This window comes from Diabrotica virgifera, chromosome 10, assembly GCF_917563875.1.
Source record: "Diabrotica virgifera virgifera chromosome 10, PGI_DIABVI_V3a".
Classification (NCBI taxonomy): Eukaryota; Metazoa; Arthropoda; class Insecta; order Coleoptera; family Chrysomelidae; genus Diabrotica; species Diabrotica virgifera.
The window spans coordinates 21302075-21328557 of record NC_065452.1 but is presented as its reverse complement, the minus strand read 5'-3'; positions in this window follow the sequence as shown (position 1 = coordinate 21328557).

Genomic DNA, 26483 nt, shown 5'->3' with positions numbered 1-26483 from the left:
CCATTTTCAATTTCGTTGCAAAACAAAAACACAGCCGAACCATATTCTAGTCCAATCAGAGAGTGCTGCAAGCACCCCTATACCGGTTTCGAAACTTATTAGTCTCTCATCAGGAGGCACATATGCTGCTCTCCCTGATCCAACCAAAACAAACCCCAGCGTGCAGTCCCGGATTGCAACGAACGAAATGGCATAGATGCCCTAGCGGCAACTGCTTGCAAAAAGACTAAGTTTTCACTCTAATGGCATATAAAACAACAAATTTTATTAGGTGTATAGGAAGTGTGTAAGAAATGTGTTCCATGCTCAAGAATATCTCTATTTTTGACAATATCGAAAATTAATATACAGAAAATATGTTTATAATTAAAAATAATTTTATCGCCAACCGTCACTAAAGTCATTCATTATTGTACTCATTTGACGCCATTTGCGGCAGTAAAGTAACACTTTATTGCACTGAAAGAAGAATTTTACTTTACCTGCCGCGATTAATCAAATTAACTGATTGACTAGTAACTAATTGAATGTAAGTGGTCGATGGTAGTAATCGATTATTTACTTGAGTGAACTTAAAATTTATTTACTTTAATTATTAAACATATTGTACAAAATTTACGTTATTATTAATTAAATTTATGTCAGAAACTGAAATTCTGTAGTATTTTGCAATTATATTTATAAAACATAAATCAAAACTTTACAGATTTAGTAATTAGGTCTTCAATATTGATACCTAACAACTATCGATTAAACATCGAAATCGGCCATCATGAAAGAGCCTTCTATCATTACTGTCATACGAAATTTTTATTTCGTCTAAAATTAAAAGAATTCTTAAATCTTTTAAGTTTTTTATTAATGCGAATATACATAGTATGAAATGGTGTTTTTGTTAATTAAATTATAATATAGGACGGCAATAGATATTTAGGTACTGATAATTTGTTAGCAAATATATTTATTTAGATTTTCTACTATTCATCACGGGAAAAGCAACTGCGCTGCGCTGCGGCAGGCTACACGTCATAAACAATAACGTAACTATTAACGGTATTTTATTTAAATGAAAATACGATAAAACTTTTTAAAATATATTTATTTCATTGAAATCACAATAAAAAAAATATAACTTCTTACGTCCGTACAAAGTACACACACTCTTTTTTCATTAGAAGGTTGTAATTAAGTAAGTGTTAATGTTTTTTATGATTGGCGATAAAATTTTGTATGCACCACGTCAGTAAAGACTCTTTATCGAACTCGTGTGTTACTCGCCTCGCTCTACTCGTAATATCAGACTCGTTCGATAAAGAGCCACTTTACTGACTTGGTACATAAATAACTATTAAATCATTGTTTAATTATTAATTGCAATAATAAAACTATTTTTTAACATTTTCTCTGCGATAAAGTTAAAAATTCAAGTTTGTGCATTAATGCATTAATATATTTTGACAATTATAAACTTAATGAAACAATTTTAAATACCATATTTACATCAAACAATGTGCCAAAAGCATGGATTTCACGGAAAACGTAAAAAACTAAATAGACCCGAAGTTAGCCGCAGTTTTGGTGACGTAAATCTAAAGGAGTAGAATATAACTGTCTGTATATGACAATGACATTGTTGTTGTTAGTATTTTCTTTACAATTTCATAACATTTTCTCACCTTTTAAACCTTCCTTGGATTTCTACAAATGAAGACATAAGTGGATAAAGGTCATATGTCACATTTTTTGAGAAAATTGTTTTATTAGGTTTTAGTTCTTCTAATATGTTGTTTTACTTTTTAGAATTTTAAAATAACCTATTTTTAGTTAAATAAAAATAACAGGAAGGTATTAAAGCAATATGTCCCACTAGATTTTCGAATTCTAGTGGATAAAGGTATTATGTACAAAATCGCATTTGGACATACCTAATACCTTTATCCATGTGAAATGTGTAAATATGGAGAATTTTTTCTACTACTTTGAAGATCTGCTGACGAATCTCTATTTATGTAAAAAGCAAACAAACACTTCAAATCAAAAGGTTAATTTTCGTGTTACGTAAAATGGATAACAGTGGACGTATTTGGCTTCTACCTCTATAAGACATAGATACTTTAATGACTACATGGCATTTCAGCAAGTAGATTTAAGAAAAAAAGGACACCACATCTGACCACAACTGAATCCCAGCAAACAGGTTTGAGCCCAGTTACGTGATGATTACGTTAAATTTACGGCAAATTTCAACGAATACGTAACTCGGTGATTTATGACGGGAAAAAAACGTATTTCAGTGACAAATCATTCACCTATATATTAGTGCTTCCTTTATACATGTTTGACATTAAAATAATATAAAATCATAATGACGAATATGGTACATGTTTTTTATAATAGGTGCGAATGTCGGTTACATCGCAAAGGTAGGTTTATTTCACGTAATAATCACGAAACAGAAATAACTTCCTTTGGTTGAATATTGAGAAATATTTTGGAAAACAAAATTTTACAACGGTGTTGGTTAAATACGTATCGCTTGAATTTTACTCACTGTATTTTATGGACGTCGAAAAATTAGATGTATTTCACGTAAAAGTAATGTAAATAATACCAATATTTAAACAAAAGTTTATGATTTCGCTTTTAAAATCATTTAGCATAACTATTTCAATCCAACCTTGATTTGAAGATATTTTTGCTATTTTTTCTTTAAATATATCACAGGAGCTAAAATGAGGTTGAGTCCAATTTTCAAATCGCGCGCGGTGATGACGTACTACCAAGCCTTTCTCCTCCTTTAAATACTATCACGTGACCACGGTACATGATTAACATAGTTGGTTCGAAAACTAAATTAATCGATTTATCGAATAATAGATACGTTTCGATAGGATTATTTTTTTATATTATTCTGGTACTGAAATAGATTTTTAGTAAGACCAATTAGTTAATAGTAGAAGAAATTTAAAAACAAAAAGAAAATACGTAATACTAATTTAAAGTAAGTAGAATAGTTTAACTGTAATTTAAAAATAATCGATTTTTATAATCGATGATCATAACCTCTAATATCAGCTTCTCACATTTCCCATTTCTCACAACAAAAAGTGAAACGTGAAGAGCTTTATTTCCCTCGTTTTATTTTAGGCGGGTTTATTTATAATAATGTCTTTCGTATTAACGTTTACCTCACTGCTCGAGGGTTGAAGTGCCGATGATGCATTTAGAAAAAACAAGAAAGTGTCGAAGTGTCCTCCTCGAAATAAAAAGTGACCTGTGTTGTGTTTTGTGTTGGCAAATTTTTTAATGTGTTTTTAGGTCAGTACCATTTTTGGTTCATTATCTTGTATAATAATTATACAAGACAAATGTTTTAAAGTCTCTAAATTCTACTAAATAAATACATTGTGAATACTTTAATTCTTATTTTATTTATTTCATATGAGGATAATAATTACGTGATTCATAAGTTACTTAAGGTCGAATTATTTACGTGAACCGAGGACTTATCTTTCACGTGAATACTAATATATACATTCCCTAAAAGATACGTTAATCAACACGTATTTGCAACGTGAATTTCCCGAAACATTTTATTGCTATTTAAGGTAAATAACACGTCTACTGAAGACGAGTTATTCACGTAATTTAAAGACGTATTTTCAATGTGACATTCCAACCAAATTTTCACGTGAAATTCACGTAAGCAATTTACGTATATTGGTGACAAATGTACCCAAAATTCACGTAATTAACACGTCGGTCTGTTTGCTGGGAATATTGGCTCCGTGCGTCTCCCCTCTACTTACAGTCACGTGACACGCTGTCAGATTTTGTAAGGACGTTTTAACATTGAGTCTTATGGGATTATTTTGTTAAACTTGAATATTTTATTTTGTAGTGATAATAACCGAATACAGTTGTTAGAATGCATTAGTTATTAATTTATACTGTAATTTATTGTGCAACAAAATATTTTCTTTTTCGTTAATAAATATTTATTGACATAAACTGCGATAGTGAGGTCATATATACAAAATCAAAGTGATAATCAATATTGGAAAGTGAAGAATTTATATTAGATTAAGTGCGTTTTTATTTTCTGTTTATATTAATACATAATATCACTAGCGTGACACGGCATTTTTTTTAAATGTCTCATTTAAACATACACAAAGCGTCCTTATAAAATTTCAAAAAACCGCCACCATGAGCAGGTCGGTCGATTTTGCTTTGACACTTTGTTAACGCTCGGAGCGAATAGACCAAGAAGACTGGAAAATAAAACTGGTAGTTTGAGTTTGGAAAAACTGGAAAATTTAAGAAACCGAATAAAATTTGTTCCCGAAGAGTATAGATGGTTTTATGAAAACGCGATAGAGGAAAATAAAGAAAATCCCAAAAAGAAAAGAAGAACCTACTAAAAAATATGTTTTTATTTATTTTACAGTTTGTATTGCAATTTCTTTTGACAATAAATGCCCATTTTTGATACTTAACTCTTTTATCCACTTAAACCTAACATTTTATTTTTACTATAGTAACTTTTTTTAAATTCAATTTAAAGTGTGAAAAAAGTACCTTCAAATACCTGTTTAAAAAAGTGTAGTAATGCAAATTTATAAAATAAATAAATAACTTGGAACAAAAGACACTAAAATGCTCATTACTCAAAAACATTATTTTGTGACATATGACCTTTATCCACTCATGTCTTCAAATGTTTTAAATGTTTATTAAACGTCATTTAATGTTTATATATCGAAACTTACCGGACAGACTGCGTGACTTGTCGCATTAGGATTTGATAAGATTAGATTTGTTGAATATTTAATTAAACTTGATTAAACATCAAATGAATGGATTTTGCAAAAAATAATAGTAAAGTTATTGTATATTATGATGTCATAGAGAGCTAATCAAAAGCGTTAATTGCGTGGCGAATATCGTGTAGTAAAAACAACGATTTATTAAAGCCGTAGAACAAGCAAGGAGCTGGTATCTATAATCCCATGAGTGTTTGTCTTAATTATAAGCGGAGCTCAAGAGAAGCTAGTCATTAGAATAAACTCCCACTGGACCTGGAAACCTGTGAATCTCATCAAATACCTAATCCCAATTCCATCTCGCTGTCGTTCGTATTGTTCCACTAATAAACGAAGTCACTTGACACAACATTTATCTTAATGGGCCTTAATACATCAATTCTTTCAATAAAACTGTTCTATTGATTTATATTGTCTTACTTGTCAGGCCAATTTTGCTGTTATTGGTTTTGTTTAACTGCTAAGATGCTATTTTTTAACATCCCCCTATATTATATCTGACACTTCGCATCAAGGGTTGCTTGCCCTAGTGCCTTGCACCCTGGACGACCAATTCGACACCGAGGGAGTAATTCTTGCAAATAGTGTTTCGGACTTCTTTAAATTCTTTACGACTGTCTTCTATCAAGAAAAACTTAATTTTGTATAATGGGGCTCTTTTTTATACGGAGTGTTTTAAAGTGAATGCTAAAAAAACTTTACGAAAAACAATATTTTTTATTTTTTATTGAAATAAAAGTAATAATAAACTCTTACTGCATTATTTAAGTATTATATTTATATTGGGTTAAGTCACAATTATTGGTGAAATGAAAAATTTTACATTTTTAATTAAGTAATGTTTAATATTTGTCGTTTCTATTTGTAGTCCGGAAATCGTTCTCAAAAAAGATTATTTTCCATGATAATAAATCATAATATTCCCATTTTATTTTATTCTAGATATTGTAGGCCACAGTAACTGTATGGTTAAAAACAGTTTTGAGGGTGTTATTACCCGAGAAATATCAAATTCTGATTGCTTTTTTATGCTACTTTCTGTTTTCTGTCGGCGATTTCAATGCTAAGCTGGGGAAAGAAGAAACTTTGGTAAATATATTTTGGAAACATAATTTGCATACTGAAACAGTCAAAATGGACTTAGAGTTGCACAATTCGCAGCAACAAATAACTATGTAGTTGTTACTACTAATTTCCAGAGAAAAGATATCCATAAAGGAACGTGGAAAATTACCAACGAAGCCAACCAAATTAACCATATCCTCATCTCAAAAAAATGGGAAACGGATATAACTAATGCCAGAACGTATCGCGGGCCGCAGAGCCTATTTTACTTCAAATCAGGTCCGAGGCACTACACAATTTTCGGGCCCCTAAATATAATTTAATAATAATAACTTTTTTAAATGTAATAATTATTTAATAGAAATATAATAGTTGCACAAGAAAATTAAATTTTTATTAACAATAAATAAAATTTATATTTAAACAATTAAACATTGTTTAAAGGGATAGGCCCAAACTTCAATGCTATTTAAACGCATTCGTTTTTTTCGAAGCCTGAGAAAACTAATAAGTATTTTTGAAAAATTTAAACGCAGAATGAAAGATTACGTTACTACCGAGGGCCGAAAGTCCCTGAAATCTTCGATAATGTTTATTTTAATAAGTTACAGGGGTGAAAAAATAGAGAAAATTGAGTGTGATATTTAATTTTAAATACATATCTCATTCAAAAGAAACTTTTTATTTATTCTAAGGGACATAGTCCTGTCGCCTGGGGGGTGCTCAGATGGACTTACCCAAGTTTTTTTATGTATTTTGACTTGTAGAACAAGAATTTTTTGGGTAACAGTTGATCGGGATGTCGATAACATTGTTATAAACAAAGAACTTGAGGAGTTACATAACAGCGATTTCTCGCAAAACAAAACATTTTTTTGTATATTTTGGGTCATTCTAAGCAAAAATATTCCTACAAGTTTTTTCGTAGGATGCATAGTTTTCGAGATAAACGCGGTTAAACTTTCAAAAAATCGAAAAATTGCAATTTTTGAACCCGAATAACTTTTGATTAAAAAATAAAATAGCAATCCTGCTTACCGCATTTGAAAGTTTAAGTCAAATTATATCGGTTTTGATTATTTTCATTGCTAAAAATTTATTTTTTTATTGTTAAACAAAGCTATAAACATATAGTGTTTCCCGTGCCTAATACATGCGTTTACATGCATGCTACGTAGAAATTGGCTCGATTGCACTTGTACCTACTCTACCTACTCGTTCGAATTTAAATGAGAGATCATTGAAAACATCACTCAAGCACTAGGTGTTTATGGCTTTGTTTAACAATAAAAAATAAATTTTTAGCAATGAAAATAATCAAAACCGATATAATTTGCAGAATTGCTATTTTATTTTTTAATCAAAAGTTATTCGGTTCAAAAATTGCAATTTTTTGATATTTTGAAAGTTCAACCGCGTTTATCTCGAAAACTATGCATCCTACGAAAAAACTTGTCACAACATTTTTTGCTTAGAATGACCCAAAAAATACAAGAAAATGTTTTGTTTTGCAACAAAGAGACAACAAAGTCCAACAAAGAGGCAGGAATATCAAAATGCTCTCCAAATAAAACTCAACGGAATCAGAGAGGAAGATGCTGCAGAGGAGGAGTGGAGACAATTAAAAACAATAATAAGGGAGTCTGCAGAGGAAACTGTCGGAAGAGCCAAAAGGTAAAGAAATTCGGAATGGTATGATGGTGAATGCAGAACTGCAATAGAGGAAAAAAAGGCAAGCTAGACTCAAACAACTTCAAAGAAACACAAGAAATAGCAGGGAGATTTATAACGAAAAGATAATACAAGCGACTAGAATATGCCGAAGAAAAAAAAGAGAGGCTTTGGGAAAACAAGTACAAGAAATCCTAGAGCATAACAACAGACGAGAAAGCAGAAAATGCTATAAAAGAATAAAAGAAAGCACACAATAATTTAGACCAAAATTGACGATATGCAAAGACAAGGACGGAGAACTACTAACAGAAAAGCAAAAAGTTATAAGGAGATGGAAAGAACACTTCGAAGAAAACCTAAATTCAGACAACGAAAATGATCACACCGAGACAATACACTAGTGGCCAAAATTCTGGAAACTTTACAAAAATTTTAGTTTTGTTAGCAGAATTCATCTCGATGAAACTTGTTGCATTCGATTCGTAAAAGCCGTAGGAACCTTTGTGAACTAAAGTGATGAAGACAAAATGAAAATTGCATTATTGAACAAGGAAAATGCATTTCGAAGTGTTGAAAAATGATAAATTTGTAATTCGGAAATAATTGACATAAATGAGTTCAATATTATTACTCGGAGGTTTTTGGGTCCTCTGAACACGAATATCATGACGGCGATGGTTTCCCAGGCACCAGGTGCCTCGGAGACCATCGGAGACATCGGTGCTTCGGAGACACCATAATATTGAATTCAATTATGTCAATTTTTTCCGAATTACGAATTTATCATTTTTTATCATTTTGAAATGCCTTTTGGAAAATGTATTTTCCTTGTTCAATAATGCAATTTTCATTTCGTCCTCATGACAACGTCAACTAAAGTGATGATGACGAAATGAAAATTGCTTATTGAAAAAAGAAAATGCATTTTCCGAAATTCAATTCGATGTGTTGAAAAATGATAAATTTTTAATTCGGAAATAATTGACATAAATGAGTTCAATATTATGGTGTCTCCGAGGCACCGATGTCTCCGAACCACCTGGTGCCTCGGAGATTATCGTCGTCATGATATTCGTGTTCAGTGAGCCCAAAAACCTCCGAATAGTACTATTGAACTCATTTATGTCACTTATTTCCGAATTACAAATTTATCATTTTTCAACACTTCGAAATGCATTTAGGAAAATGCATTTTCTTTGTTCAATAATACAATTTTTATTTCGTCATCATAACTTTAGTTCACAAAGTGTCCCAAGGCTTTTACGAATCGAATGCAACGAGTTTTATCGAGATGCATACTGCTAACAAAACTAAAATTTTTGTAAAGTTTCCAGAATTTTGGCCACTAGTGTATATTATTCGGCGAAGCAGTACATTGAAAATCCGACTTATGAAGTACTTCAAATAAAAAAGAAACTAAAAAACAATAAAGCGCCAGGAACGGACGGAATTTCAGCAGAATTACTAAAACATGGAGGATCTGAACTCTGGGGAAGAATTCATTACCTAATAAGATTAATATAGACCAAGGAGCAAATGCCGGAGGAATGGACAGTTGACCTTATACAGCTAATATATAAAAAAGGAAATAATAGTAATGCCAGAATTATATACATACCAATTATTACATTGCTAAATGTAATATACAAAATTCTTTCTGATATAATCTACAATCGATTGTTAGAATACTCCTAAAATATAATTGGTGATTATCAAAATGGATTCAGACCAAATAGAGCCACTACAGATAATATATTCATACTAATAACGATACAAGAAAAAGCCTATCAATACGACATAGAACTATCTAATATGTCTATAGACTGACTATACACAAGCTTTTGATAGTGTGAAAAGAGACAAAATGCTGAAAGACCTTCGTAATCTAGGTATACCTCTAGGTATACAATATGGAGAAATAAACATTTCGGAAATGAAAAAAGAAATGAAAGGCAGAATTTACAAAACAGTCATCAGACCAATAATGACATACGCGGCAGAAACACGACGCGACACAAAGATTGCTCGAGATAGCGGAGATGAAAACCCTCCGAAAAATCGATGGTAAGACTCTATGGGACAGAGCTAGAAGTATAGATATACGGCGGAGATGCAAGGTGGACAACATTAATAATTGGGTAAGAAATAGAAGAATAGAATGTAGAAAGAATAGAGTAGTAAGGACAGCGAGAGACGGTCCCCAATAGGAAGACGATCAGTAGAAAGACCACGAAAACTATGGAACGACAACTTACTAGAGGCACATTAGAAAAACAGAGAGAGTCATGTGTATACAAAAAGAAGAAGAATAATAAGAAGAAGAAAATGGCTTCAGAACAATATTGATGATATACGTAATTTAAATAATAAAATATCCTACCTGTATAACAAATAAGTTTATTTAAAGATAAATAATATAAAAATAAAAAAATCAAAATAAAATTTCGAAATAAATTAAAATAAAATGCACTAAAATATGATAAACCCTCTATAAACCATTAGTCCTTTTTGAAGTGAACGACTACCGAAATCGAAAATTCCAAATACCCATATAAGAATCTAAGATTCTGGCATTGTATGGGTTATCTGTTAACATTCCTTTGATTGGATCGCAGTTGAACAGACACATAAGAAGTTATTGGCAAAAGTAAAAAAAATGACCGAATAATGGTTGTCTGGTTATTCTGGTCTCTCCATGCCGGTGCTGGTGCTCGTCGTTCTTCTGGTATATTGAAAGTGACGATGTCCACGAGCGGCATAGGTTAAGACACGTGCTCAAGAATGGCGAACGAAAAAACATTCAACAGTTTCTTAAAGAATGAAATAAGAAGATGCGATAATAGCTATTTAGGACTCGAAACTATTTTCGATGTTTAAAAAATATTTATTCCGAAAACGGGATGTACAGGGTGTACAACTTTTTATCCGAGCATGTGCTCGTCCTTATATTGCTATTAAAAATTACTTGAAATGTCCGTAACAGTTTTATTATTGAAAGGTATTTTGAAATAGTACATAAATATCTTTTTGTTGGTAGTAGACGTATACATGGTGTTTTATTTACAACTTTATCTTAAATTACAGTGGAACCTCGATAACTCGGATTAATCGGGACCGCGACCGATCCGGGTTATCGAAAATCCGAGATAGCCGGAGAATATGGTAAAAATTAATAAAATACGGTATACTTACAGATAAACTCCATTAGAATTGAAATAACATGAAATATATTTATAAATATGCACAGTACCTACTCATTAAAATTACTAAAAAAAAACACCAAACCCAAACGTAAGCAAATGGAAGCGAACAATACAAGACACACAATACTAAAGACCATTGTTTATAAAAGAATTTTTTAAATAGTCTTTCCTAAATAATGCTGACAGTTTGAAATAAAAAGGAATAGATACTACAGGCAGGTGGTTGTTGTTTCTGCGGCGTGTGCTATGAGTCATTTTTAATATCGTATAGTTCAAATTACACACATAAGTACACATTATCTCTCAAATATTATATTACATACATTTTTATTGTTGAAAGGTTTGTCTGATAATTAACTATTTTGATTGGAAATAAGCCACAATTAAATTGAAAAATACAAAATATTGAAAATCAAAATGTTTATCTGATGAAAATCGGTCCGGGTTAGCCGGACTTCCGGGTTATCGGGGACCGACTTATCGGGGTTCCACTGTACTTCATAAAAAGTAGGAAATGATTTTAAATAAGTCAATAGATTGAAACGAAACGATAAACTACCCCAGATAATTGATACAATATTGGAAAATAATATTTCAATCATCCATGACAGCTATCGTTCACCCTGGCCTAGCTCAGTCTCCCAAGTTCTGTGTTCGTCTTCTCCTAATAAAAAATATGAGCACTGAAAAGTTAGAATGGAAGCAAACAAAACAATACTTTAACTAATCATGTTTATTCTTCAAAAAGATATAATAAAATATGACCTATTAAATGCAAAAACAAATATATTCAAATGCTTGCCAAACACTAACAATTTTTGAATTATACTCGTACTTATGGCTTATTGGTTCGATGGTAAATTCTTGATGTCGAATGGTACTGCTATACACTTGTAAACTTGGACAGATGTTATGGCTTCAGGTCCCTGCAGCTGGAGATGTTAGTCGTTGCAGTCTGGATATGGTCTTCGTTGTTTTCAGCCTTGTAGTGGCATCGCCGGCGATGGGGCTTCATGCTTGAGGCTCCCGAAGGGAGAAAGGTGATCTAATTCCAAAAACCCAAGAGATCGTCTGTTTGAAATAAAATAAATCTATCTTCAGCCTGCAATTGGCTTTTATAATTTTATTAATTCTACCCGCTCTCCATTATTGTCACTGTCATTGACACGACAGCGCAACGTAGGAGATGGCAGGCATGTTCCATTTTAAAAGACAGATACCTAGAGTGTAAGAATATATGAAGTACATTCAGTGTGATGATTTAGATGTTAGATGAAAAGAGAGATAGGAAATAGATGATAACGAAAGAGGGCGCCAAACAGGTTTTTAACGAAAAAACAAGTTAAAACGAATACAGAAGATAATTATTAATGAAATATTAAAGAAAATACAATAAAATAATTATTTAAAATAAAATAGGAAAGATGTGACGTTTGTAACTTTACAAGATATTATTATTTTAAATATAATATTTATATGGGATTAAGCTACTATCATTAGTGTAATGAAAATTACATTTTAAGAAATGTTTGACGTTTCTATTTCCACTCCGGAAAGCGTTCTCAAAAAATATTATTTGAACAAATTCTGGGAAGATATATTTATAACTTATAAATCTTATAGAAAAATGTATACTGAATATAATAAACCACTAGCTGTAATATTTGTGGACTATGAAAAGGCCTTTGACACCATAAATCAACAAAATATGCTGGAAGCCTTGACAGAATGTCGAATTGACTATCGGTATATAAATATAATTAAATACATATGCCAAAATGCAACAGCCAGTGTTAGAGTGAGTAATCGTCAAACCCAGAAATTCCCGATACAACGTGGAGTACATGAGTTATCAATGCCATCTATCTTAAAATTTTATAAGCTACCTGATAAATTTGACTCTCCTATCAAAATCTTATCCTAGAGGCTAGATGGCGTTATTTTTTTCCGGTTTTAAACAAAATATGATCGACATGCTAAACACAACAGTGTGACTATACTAGTTGTGCCACAGGAGTGAACACAGATTTTTAAAACAAATTGTGATTATTTGTATAGACACGGCTGAAAGACTGAATCATGTATTTGAAACTTTTAATTCGTAAAGTGTAATATATTGTTTAATCACAATTTTCATTTAAGCAAATTTTACAATGAACATACAATATCATCGACAAAGTGTTACTTTTATTATAACCACACTTTACTTTTAAAATGATAGCAATCTATACCTACACCAATTTTTATTACTACTAAAGTGTTACAATTCCTTTAGTCACTCTTTTCTTTTATGTAGAGTTGTAGAGGGTAAAGAAATCAATATTGTTAAATTTAATAGTGAGACCTTCAGGTTAGTTGCAGTTTACATATTCACCCGTGTTGAGCTGCCCCCCCCACTTGCAAAAATTAAAAAACAAATAGCCCTGATTTATGAGCTATTTATGAGCTTTCATATTCCGCAAACTAAAAATTTTGAGCTCGTTCCACTGAGCAGGAATTTACTGCTTTAGTGGGGGGGGGCGAGTCAGCCCCCCCCCCCAACTACTTAAAAATAGGAATATTGAATCGGTTTTTGCGGCAGAATTACGAGCTATTTATGAGCTCTTGAAATTATATAGTTTCGATTTTTGAGCTCATCCCCTTCACCCCCAAACAACCCTTTAATTGATTTAACTTAAGAGAAAAATGCTGAGAAAACTTAAAATATATCGTATTGCGGATATAATTCCTATAGCGTATATACTCTAAGAATAAACTATTAAATCACGTGCATTTCGATTATTGAGCTACAACCCCTTCGCAAGAAAACCACCCTATCTTCCCGGCTTAAGATAAAGTTGTACTTAAAATGCATTAAATTAATTATTTGGCGACTACATATCATTTAATAATTTATAAGTTTCCAAATTACGCACATTTAAATCAGTAAATTGCAATTTATTTTGTATAGTGCAGTCACTGAAAGTAAAAATCAACGATTACCTTCAATTTCGGTGAACCTTCATCGATTTTCACGAAAATTAGTCAGTGGTTAGAGGATACCTCAAGAAACAAAGGTGACATGGTACCACCTTGCGCCTTTACCCTGAGGGTGGATACCGCCCCTTCTCGGGGGTGGAAATTATTTTATAAAAAATAACTGCACAAATCTATAAAAGAACAAATTATTAGCAAAATTTATTATATAAAGTCATTAAAATAAGTCAATACTTTTTAAGTTATTAAAGATCAAAAATTTTAATTATTCGTGAAAAAAATGCATGTTTTGAAGCGGTTTTTCGTAAATCACTGAAAAACTGTAAGTTTTTACAAAAAAGGTAATAGTACTTTTATTCGTATAGCTTATATTCTAAGAATAAACTCTTAAATCACGCGCCTTTCGATTATTGAGCTACAACCCCTTCGGAAGAAAACCATGCCATATTCCCGGCTTAAGAGAGAGTTGTACTTAAAATAATTTAAATAAATTATTTGGCGACTAGATATCATTTAATAATTTATGAGCTCGCAAAATATACGCATCTCAATTATTGAATTGCCATTTTCTTTCTATAGTGCAGCCACTGAAGGTAAAAATCAACTATGACCTTTGATTTCGGTAAATCTCCATTCATTATCACGAAAATTGGTGAGCGGATTTTGATGGTATCAACTTTTTCTGGAGCTCATTTTTGATAGGTATTTCTAAGTACTTTTACAAGTATTTAGTACCTAAGTGTTATAAAATGCATCTCTTTCCCGTTATTTAAGCTTGAATCCTTAGATTTGAATAGTCGCAGAAAAAATATACATTTAATTACCAATAACTTACTTTAAATTAACATTAAAGGGTTTTTCAAGTAAGCAATATATTATATTTTTTATTAGCATCAATTTTAGTGATTAACACTTTTTTGTTATTTATGAAAAATCGCTTTAAAGCATGCATTTTCTTTCACAAAAATTAAAATATTTGATCTTTAATAACTCAAAAATATTGATTTATTTTAATCACACTATATAACAAATTTTGCTTACAATTTGTCCCTCTCTCGATTTGTGGGGTTATTTTTAATAAAGTAATTTTCACCCCCTAGAAGGGCTGATATACCTATACGCCAGGTTAAAACCCCAAGTTGTTATTGTTAATTCGTGAAAATGAATGGAGATTTACCGAAATCTAAGGTCATAGTTGATTTTTACCTTCAGTGACTGCACTATAGAAAGAAAATGGCAATTCAATAATTGAGATGCGTATATTTTGCAAGCTCATAAATTATGAAACGATATGTAGTCGCCAAATAATTAATTTAAATTATTTTAAGTACAACTCTTTCTTAAGCCGGGAATATGGGATAGGTTTCTTACGAAGGGGTTGTAACTCTATAATCGAAAGGTGAGTGATTTAAGAGTTTATTCTTAGAATATAAGCTATACGAATTAAACTACTATTAACTTTTTTGTAAAAACTTACAGTTTTTCAGTGATTTACGGAAAACCTCTTCATAACATGCATTTTTTTCACGAATAATTAAAATCTTTAATCTTTAATAACTTAAAAACTATTGACTTATTTTATTAACTTTATATAATAAATTTTGCTTTTAATTTGTTCTTTTATTAATTTGTGCACTTATTTTTAATAAAATATTTTTCACCCCCGAGAAGGGGCGGTGTCCACCCTCAGGGTAAAGGCGCAAGGTGGTGCCATGTCACCTTTGTTTCTTGACGTATCCTTTAACCACTGACCACTTTTCGTGAAAATCGATGAAGGTTCACCCAAATTGAAGGTAATCGTTGATTTTTACCTTCAGTGACTGCACTATACAAAATAAATTGCAGTTTACTGATCTAAATGCGCGTAATTTGGAAGCTTATAAATTATTCAATGATATGTAGTCGCCAAATAATTAGTTTAATGCATTTTAAGTACAACTTTCTCTTAAGCCGGGAAGATAGGGTGGTTTTCTTGCGAAGGGGTTGTAGCTCAATAATCGAAATGCACGTGATTTAATAGTTTATTCTTAGAGTATATAAGCTATAGGAATTATATCCGCAATACGATATATTTTAAGTTTTCTCAGCATTTTTCTCTTAAGTTAAATCAATTAAAGGGTTGTTTGGGGGTGAAGGGGATGAGCTCAAAAATTGAAACTATATAATTTCAAGAGCTCATAAATAGCTCGTAATTCTGCCGCAAAAACTGATTCAATATTCCTATTTTTAAGTAGTGGGGGGGCTGACTCAGCCCCCCCACTAATGTATCAATTTCCTGCTCAGTGGAACGAGCTCAAAATTTTTAGTTTGCGGAATATGAGAGCTCATAGATAGCTCATAAATCAGGGCTATTTGTTTTTTGATTTTTGCAAGTGGGGGGGGGGCAGCTCAACACGAGTTACATATTCACACTATGAAGTGTTGCGCTAGTAGTTGCGCTTACAAGTACAACACTGAATCAGCAACTCATTCGGTTACCGATTTTCCGGTTACCGAAGAAAATGAATGCTTTGTACAAACGATGTACAATGATACGAGAGAGAAGGGCAATTGTGACTTTCTGAGGATAGTTGCAGAGAATGAAGGAAGTGAACAAGTTCCAAGTTCCAGAAAAAGATCTGTTCCATCTAGTTCATCATCATCACCATAATGTTCCTCGTCATCTAGCTCAACCTCATCTTCATCAAATGCGTCCACATCAGGTAAATACTTTTCTTTCTATGATGCAGATAGAGATCCAGACTATATAATATCAACTCAAAGTAGACGCCAATTATTATACAGGCCCATTTTAGACCATAACAGTATAATGCAGAAAGGAATATAATGTAAATCTCCATGCTGATAGCAATGTACCGAAAAAACGAAGGCGTAAACATTTTAATCATTTGTCTCGACAGCAAAAAGATAAAAAACAATGGGTGCGTTCGGACGACCACAGCGGCTGGACAGCTGAGCCAGCAGTAGCTGTCAGACGTCACCGCTGGAAGCCAGCCGCTGAGAGATTTACTAAGCTTTCCCTATCACGGCTGGATACAACCACTCAGCCGATTTCTGCTGACAGCCAGCCGCTATGGTCGTCCGAACGCACCCATTGTAATAGTTGACAAAAATATATGTTCTTCCATGTATAAGAGGAAAAAGATCGTCCCTGAGAAGAAGGTAGGACCTCCATGTGGGGAAAAATGTCACCTAAAGTGTAGTGAAAAAATTACAAAACTTTTACAAACTTTATATTTTTATTATCAATTATTTTGAATTTTATGATAACTTTTCAAAAGATTTTATTATTTTTAGTTAGTTTATGAAAAAAAAATATTTTTGTTTGTTAAGATTCTTTTTATTATTAATATTCTAATATGACAATAAAACATTAGTAAGTATGATAGTTTGTTAATTTATCATATTTAATACCCACAAATATCAACTTTATTATTTTTTGGTCAATTTTATTATTTATAAATTTCATAGGTACCATTTATAATTTAATAAATTTAAGTGGTTGAAGAATTATCGCTTTGGTATTAATTCCCAAACCGTTTTCTCCGTCTCTTGGTTGTAGAATAAATTACTTCTTTTTCCTTATTGGTTTATTTAAAAAGACTACACTTACTAAAGCTAAGTTTAGCTTTTACGCCAGACACATCGAGAATTAATATTGTACAAAAATAGTCCCAAATATTAATTTGGACTTAATTATGAACTATTATAATTGAAAAAGCTATCGTTATTTTTAATATGTAACATTGACAAATATTTTCTTTTTGTAATTGTCACTCATTTTTTGAGATAGATTTTTTAAGAAGGCCAAAATCGTGTATTAAATGTGACATAATTTTAGGGGCGTAATAAAGCAAAGATTAGAATTTGGATTATATAATAAAGTTTCAACATTCTCCCCCGCGTTGAAGCATCCCTGCTTCAACTAAATTACACAGTGACAGAAACAGAAAAAACAAAGTGTTAGGAAGAATGTAACAAAACTAGAAATAAGCATGTTGGTCGTTTTAAGGTTGAGTTTGATTTGGTAATAAAGAAAGCTTTGAAATGGATCGGATATACTCTCCGGAAGCCGTACGGAGCTTAACCACACGGACTTTGCCATCCTTACCAGGATATACTTCAATGATGCGCGCCAACGGCCACATCATTGGAGGTACATTATGTTCCTTGAGTAAGACTAGTTTATTTACTTGCAGGTTAGAATATTCTTCAGCCCATTTAGGCCGGTTCTGAAGGCGATTTAAGTAATCAACCGACCAACGTTTCCAAAAAACTTGTTGAATTTTAGAAATCTGCTGGAAGGTGGAAAGTCTATGTTCGTTAAAATGTGAAAGATCCTTTTCAGGATAAGCGGTGAGAGGAGACCCTATCAGAAAGTGTCCCGGTGTAAGGCAGGTTAAATCTGTAGGGTCATTAGAAACTGGACCTAAGGGCCGAGAATTTAGTATTGCCTCGATTTGACAAAGAATAGTGTTAAACTCTTCTGAAGTGAACAAAGCATTACCCACCAATCTCTTGATATGAAATTTTGCGCTTTTGATGGCGGATTCCCAGATTCCACCCCAATGCGGAGATCGAGGTGGAATGAATTTCCACTTGGTCTCATTTTGTGAAAGAAAGTCACAGATAATATTTACATTATTATTAGTTTTGAAAAATTGATACAACTCACGTATGACATTTTTTGCACCTAAAAAATTGGTGGCGTTGTCACTATAGATCACTGACGGATTTCCTCTTCTCGAGACAAAACGTTTTAAAGCGTTCAGAAAGGAGTCAGTAGACAGTCCAAGAACTAGCTCTATGTGAACTGCCTTGGTGACCATGCAAACAAAAACCGCAATGTATGATTTTATGTGTGGAGATTTACGAAGCCTTGAGGATTATATTTGACAGAATCCTCCGAAATCAATTCCAACTTTCTGAAATGGTCTAGAAACATTTACACGATCAGAGGGCAAACTTGCCATAATCTGTTGGCAGACTTGATTATTGAATCGAAAACACATATTGCAATTTCGAATGATTTTTTTGATCTCTCTGAGCCCATTAAGGGGCCAAAAACGTAAACGAATATTGCTCAGAACGGTTTGAGCACCAGCATGCCCGAGCCGCCTATGTTCGTACTCTAGTATGAGGGAGGTCGTATGATTATGGGGTGGCAAAAGCAAGGGATGTTTCTGTTGGTAGGGAATGGAGGCGTTACAAAGCCGTCCACCGATCCTCAGCATTGATAATTCATCGAGAAATGGATTTAAAGATAATAATTGTTTATTTGATAGTTGCTGGTTTGCAGAAAGTTCGGAAATTTCTTTAGAAAAATTGGTTAGCTGAACTTGCCGAACTATAAAATATAGAGCTTGGTCCAATTCTTCAACAGTGAGCGGATCAGATTGTTTGTTTCCTTTTAAACAACTGACAAATCTGAGTACATATGCGATAGTACGACGTAATCGAGAAAAAGAAGAAAATTTTTGAAATAATTGTTCCCAAGGAGGTTTTGAGTTGACGTTTGTGTGTATATTGGAACGAGTTTTTCTGTGCTCTGTAATTAGCTGATCAGCTATTGGGGGTTCATCAGAGAATTCTAAAGAATGATTAAGAAGAAAAGCAGGACCGGACCACCACAACTTGTTGTCCAGAATTTCTTGGGCTGATAAACCGCGTGATAGAATGTCAGCACTGTTTTCAGCTGATTTAACGTATCGCCACTGAAAATTTTGCGTCAGTTCTTGAATTTGAGTAACTCTATGCGATACGAACACTGACCATTTACTAGGGTGTGCCCTGCACCAACATAAAGCGACCTGAGAATCGGTCCACAAATTTATTGAGTCATACTCTAATTTATTTTCGAAGACTTGTAGAATTTTGTTTACAAGTTTCGCCAGCAAGAGCATAGCGCAAAGTTCTAACCTTGGAATGGTAATTGATTTAAGTGGGGCGACTCTAGATTTTGAAGATACTAAAGTAGAAGAAATATCATTGTCAGAATAAAGAACTCGAAAATAAATGCAAGCACCATAAGCCTCTATGCTTGCATCAGATAAGCCATGAATTTCTATTTTGCTAATAGTTTTCGGACGAAAATATTGTCTAGCTATTTTTTGTTGTGAAAGCAAGGGGATATGTTCAATAAAATTGTGCCAATCTTTAAGAATGCAAGCGTCGTTTATTACGGTGTCCCAATGAAACTTTTTGAACCATAATTTTTGCATCAGTATCTTACCTTTTACTATAACAGGATTCATCAAGCCTAACGGATCATAACATTGAGCTAAGATAGAAAGTATTTTTCTTTTGGTAACTGGACCATGCACGATTTCTTGAGGCACGGAAATACAAAGAGTATCTTTGGCTGTACTCCACTTTAGCCCAAGAACTTTACTTGGGACTTCATCTATGTTTATGTCATAATCAGCTTTTTGATTTTCCGAAATGTCTTTGGAAATATTTTTAAGAAAATAATCACTATTTGAACAATATTTATGCAACTCAAACCCATGCTTATTTAAGATGGTATTTAATTGAGAGTATAAATTGAAAAGTTCGTTGTGATTATATGAACCACAAAGGCCATCGTCCATATAAAATTGATTCAGAATTGCATCAGACGCAAGAGGAAATTCTAAATAGTTTAGACAAGCAATTTCTTTAAGAACCCTTGTTGCCAAGAACGGGGCTGAATTGGTTCCAAAAACTACAACATCGAGTTGGATACATTTAAAGTCTTCATCAGGGTTTTCTCGCCATAAAATTTTTTGAAGAAAAGTTTGTTCCGGGTTCACGAGTACCTGTCGGAACATTTTTTTAATATCTACCGTGAATACAAAAGGAAAAAGTCTAAATCTACATAGAATGTCATACAATTCTGGCTGGACCTGATATCCCTTTAAACACACGTCGTTTAAGGAATACCCTGAGGAACTTTTGGCGCTGGCGTCCATGACAACGCGCAAACGCGTTGTTAAACTGGATTCTCTAACTACACCTAAGTGCGGAATAAAATATTTATTTTCAGATTTGGCATTTAGCAGAGTTAGGGGTACATAATGAGCATGTTTAAGTTCAATTAATTCATCAATAACTTTTTTATAGTCTTGATAAAAGTTGCAATTAGTTTTAAATTTATTTTCTAAAGAAATGAAACGCTTTCTGGCCATGTAATAAGAATTTCCTAACTTTAGATTTTCTGAAGGTGATTTCAGCGGCAAACTTACTTGAAATCTACCATTTTGTAAAATTTTGGTTGTAGAACGGAATAGGTTTTCAGATGCCTCATCAGCTTCTGAAAGATAGAATTTATTGGGAATTTCCTCGATTTCCCAGAATTTTTTCAAACGGCTGTCTAATTGTAATGTGGAAAGAAGTGAATTAGATTCAGTTAAAACTTCTGAACTACTGTCTGTAACAGATATATTGGATACAGTAAAATGATCAGGAACTGTACCAGCTACCACGAAACCTAAGTGAGACTCTTGTAAGACTGGAAGATTTTTGCCAAGTCTGACGAATTTAGGTAAAACAATATCGTAATAAAGATCCAAACCAATTAGAATGTCAATTTCAGAAGGCTTAAAAAATTCGTCGTCTGCTAGAAAGAATTGTTCCGGAATATTTAATTTTTTCACTAGTATTTTTGATTGAGGGAGAGCACAAGTAATCTCGGGTAATACAACTACTGAAAAATGAAAACTTCTTCGACGATCATAATTGGAAAATATGGTTATATCTGACATTTTAGTACAAGTCGAGCCACTCCCTCCTATTCCTGATATATGTACTGACTTGTTATACGTATCTAATTGTAACTTGTTCACAAGCTTCTCTACGATAAATGAATTTTGGGATCCTGTGTCCAAAAGAATTTTCGCTATGCAGAAATTAGCGTTTTTACCAAGTAAAGTTACTTTTGCAGTACCCAGAAGAATATGACTATTTTTTACTGACTGAACAGAGTGATTCGCTGAATGATTATTTGCGTTAGGATTATTTTCCGTAAAATTTCTCGAAGGACCTTGAAAATTTGTTATTCCTGAATTTTCCTGTACTGGTTGGATATCCAGAGAACGGGTTTGAAGATTTGAATTACTATCGAGATGAGAAGATGAATTATTACCATTTTGAACGTGAGCAGTATTATCTAAATAAGAACTATTAGATGAGATTAGAGAGCTATGGTTACCTGCGTAGCTATTAGGTTGAGAATTTGAACCATTATTATATAGAGAATGTGAATGACGCTTACTACTAGTCATTGGCGGAGAATGTTGATTTTCGCCGATTTTTATGTGCATTAACGAATTGTGTGACTTGGAGCAAAAAGAACATTTTTTAGAGGATTTACACTCTTTCAAATTGTGTTTACCAAAACAATTTATACATAAATTCTTTGCCCTAATAAATTGCAATTTGGCGGAATGAGATATATCTTTAAACTCAGAGCAAGTGTAAATTTTATGGCCCTCCTTGTTACAGTAGATACAAATTAATTGAAATTGGCGATTTGAAGTTGCCTCATGCATTGTCGAATGAGATGAGAAGTTTTTTCTGGTAGTTTTAGGACTAGAAATTTCAACATTTTCCAGAATTACTGCACGTTTTTCTAAGAATTTTAAGAAATGATTTAAAGTAGGTATTTCATCGTGATTCCTCTCAGATTCATATGCCCTAACCGATTGAAAATCTAACTTCTTTTTTAGAATGAATATAAGTGTTAAGTCAAATAAATTTTCGGAAGTTAAATTCAAATTTTTTAGTGACAAAATATTCTTTTGAATTGTAGTGATTAATTCTCTTAATGTGTCTGACTTACATTTAGAAATATTATTACAATCAAAAATTGCTTGCAAATAAGAATTTATTATGGCGAATTTGTTTTCGTATCTCTTCTTTAAAATATTTAACGCGATTACAAAATTTTCATTAATTATCGGTAATGAATCTATAAGTTGAAGGCTTTCACCTTTTAAATAACTCTTCAAGTACACAAGTTTTTGGACATCTGTTAATGTCTCATTTTTCACAATGAGCGCATCGAAGAGCTCGATGAACGATTGAAAGTCTCTAATATGACCTGAGAATTGTGAAATTTTTATATCCGGAAGACGAACTGCTATTGGAGCACTACAAGAACCCTCACTGGATGAACTAGATGTTATCTGAGAAGGTGCAGCTTTTAATTTATTAACACAAGCGGTCAAATCGCTTACAAGTTTGAAATATTGATTTTCTGTAAACTCTCTATCTTTTTCTTCTTTGCCTGTATTTGATGCAAGGAATTCGATTTCATTTTGTGCTTTTTCATAATCATGAAATATTAAATGAAGTCTACTTAATCGCGTCTCGAACTGGGTAACATCTAATTCTACGTCTTTTTTGGCTATAAACCAGTTATACATACGAGTAAGAGAAGACTTAGCAATTTTTCTGTATTTTTTGAACTCATCCATTTTTATTAAAGATATTGGAACACGAAAATGTCTTTGAATCACAGAATTTAATGATTTTAATGTCTTTGAATAACTGATAGCCAAATAGAATAATGAAACAAAGGGTATATAAATGGACTTATCTCACCCAGTATATCCTTTTGCTGTTGTGTCGGCGAATAATCTTGAAGAACTTTCCATAAGTTTTATGCTGGTCAAAAATCCGGCTCGATGTAGGCCAAATGAAGAATTATCGCTTTGGTATTAATTCCCAAACCGTTTTCTCCGTCTCTTGGTTGTAGAATAAATTACTTCTTTTTCCTTATTGGTTTATTTAAAAAGACTACACTTACTAAAGCTAAGTTTAGCTTTTACGCCAGACACATCGAGAATTAATATTGTACAAAAAAAGTCCCAAATATTAATTTGGACTTAATTATGAACTATTATAATTGAAAAAGCTATCGTTATTTTTAATATGTAACATTGACAAATATTTTCTTTTTGTAATTGTCACTCATTTTTTGAGATAGATTTTTTAAGAAGGCCAAAATCGTGTATTAAATGTGACATAATTTTAGGGGCGTAATAAAGCAAAGATTAGAATTTGGATTATATAATAAAGTTTCAACAGTGGTAAAGTGTTACTATAAAAATTAAAAATTCAAAAAACATTGTTCTAATAAATTATTCATGCTTTCCTCTGTTGTATGTTTTAATGTAAACAGATATCTATAATATCGCACAAAAATAGGGTCCCAGTATCTCTTCCATTGTATCAAATTAAAAAAAAAGAAAAAAAATTTTAATATTCGCTCTACTGTAAAATTTGCTTTTTTCGTTTAGTAACAATTTAACTTTGAAGATGCGATATGTAAAAGAACAAAACTGACCGACAAGGGCATAAACATAAACGGAGAAAAGATTAGCCATCTGATGTTTGCAGATGATATTGTACTAAGCCAAGCCGCACACCAAAGAAACATGAAACGTGAAACGAAAAACATGTTTCATGAAAAGAAAACACTGCTAAAAAAATCTCAAAGTCCGCCTACTAATGAAACGAGTGTGATTCATGCTCATGACACATTTTTATTTTCGGAGAGTCTCATAAATGGCCGGATATATATTTGTTTAGCAGTGGTTTATTTCCATGAAACGTAATTTACGTTTCATGTTTCTTTGATGTGCGGTCGGGCTTATAGTTGATAGGAAAGGTGAGGCCAAAGAACTTTTAAATCAGCTCTACCTTTTCTCGCTAGATGGGGGATTGAAAATAAATATATCTAAAAACCAGATGATGACAAATCTTGTAATTAGCGAAGATATATGTGTAGAAACAAGCTCCATAGACCAGGTCACGGCCACCCCTACCATGTGTGCAAAGTGTGCATCGCACACGGGCGGCCGATTATAGGGGCGGCCAAAAGCAGGCCACTGATGATAATACTTTTTTTAAAACCAAAAAAAATTAAATAGTAATGATTCAAATATTTCTATAAACTCTAATATTCCAAACAATCTAAGCAAAAATGCCAGAAAATGTTATTTATTATATGAACTGCCCTTTTGCAGCTGTAGTCATAAAGTAGTTCCGGGAATGCTTTTTAATTCAAAGTTGCTGGCGACTTTCAGATTTTAAGATATTTTTATCTACGTGGTCCATATGCGCTTTTTTTCAAATTCTGAACATTTATGATTTGTTAAGAGAGTTACGACAATAGGATACTTTCCGAGAATTTAGATAAATGCTTGTTAACTGTCTCTCATTAAGTAATAAAAAAGTCTTTTTTTATTACTCGATGGTTTAAAAACTATTTTTATTACTCGATGGTCGCTCTATTATAATATTGTTCCTTTATGCTTATGTATGGTTAAAGATGGGTTATAGTTCAGTCTAAGTTGAGAATTTGATGATTTTTGACACGCTTTTGATAAACGATTTTGTTTGTAATATAATAGTAGTGTGCCCGTTTCTTTTGCACACTACTGTATTTCAAATATGTTTTTAAATATACAGTCGAACCTGCTTATTGGAATAGCCTTCGTGCGAAGCAAAAGTATTCCTATAACCGGGATATTCTAATAACCGATCATTGGTGGCTAGTAGAAACGTTTCGGGACCTCAAATTTCTATTCCTTAAACCGTGATATTCCTGTAACCGGTATTTTAATAATAAGCGGGTTCGACTGTATTAGTAAACAATTAAGCATGCCGAATGTTGTAAGTAGACTTGTAAACAAAACTTACACATGTAGGTATTAGTGCAAGATTGCATTTCTGCATATTATTATAGATATAATAATAATAACTTTTTTTGGTACGCGGGATCCAGGTCTAAAAGTAACGTCGAGATCAGAGCAATTATTATTATTCATATAATCGTTACAGTCTCCTGCACATTTACTAATAGTACCTATACTATGTTCAAACGACTAAAGTGTTGGAAGGGGGCGACAAATATTAAGTTGCACACGGGCGGCCCACACTTTAGCGGCGGCCCTGGACCAGGTAATGGTCTATAAATACCTAGGTCATGAGATTCGCATAGAAAAAGATAACCAAATCGTTGAGCTTATCCGTCGTATAAGACTGACTTGGGCAGCTTTGGCAAACTGAACCATATTTTCAAATGGTCCGACATACCAATATGCCTTAAAAGAAAAACCTATAGTCAGTGTATTTTGCCAGTGTTGACTTACGAAGCGGAAACGTTGACCATGACAAGGAGAGCAGTGCAAAATATCCGTGTGTCTTAAAGGGCAATGGAGCGTGTTATGTTGGGCGTTTCACTACGAGACAAGATCCCAAACCGCCAGCTACGACAAAGATCAGGAGTGGCTGCTGCAGTAGAGAGAATAGCAACACTGAAATGGAACTGGGGAGGTCACGTGGCTCGAATGACAGATCGGATCGAACAGATGGACAAAGCGGATACTGGAATGGAGACCAAGAGTTGATGCCTACCGAAGCAGAGGTCGTCCAACATCACGTTGGACTGATGATCTAAAACGTTGTCATAGGAATTGGATGCAAGATCGAAAAAAGAAGATGCAAGAGGCACAAGATCGAAAGAGGTGAAAAACCATGAGGAAGATCTATGTCCAGTTGACAAGCGAAGATTAAATGATGATATTTATAACTTCCGACTTCCTTTACTTCGCCTATTTTTGGTGTGTTCTTGTTGTTGTATTGGCAAGTAACCAAAGCCTGCTATATTATGTGAATGGGATCGCTACACAGTTTTCTTCGTTAAGTAGGATGAAGGCTGCTTCTTTGACTTTCCTCTTTTGCATGTCTGTTT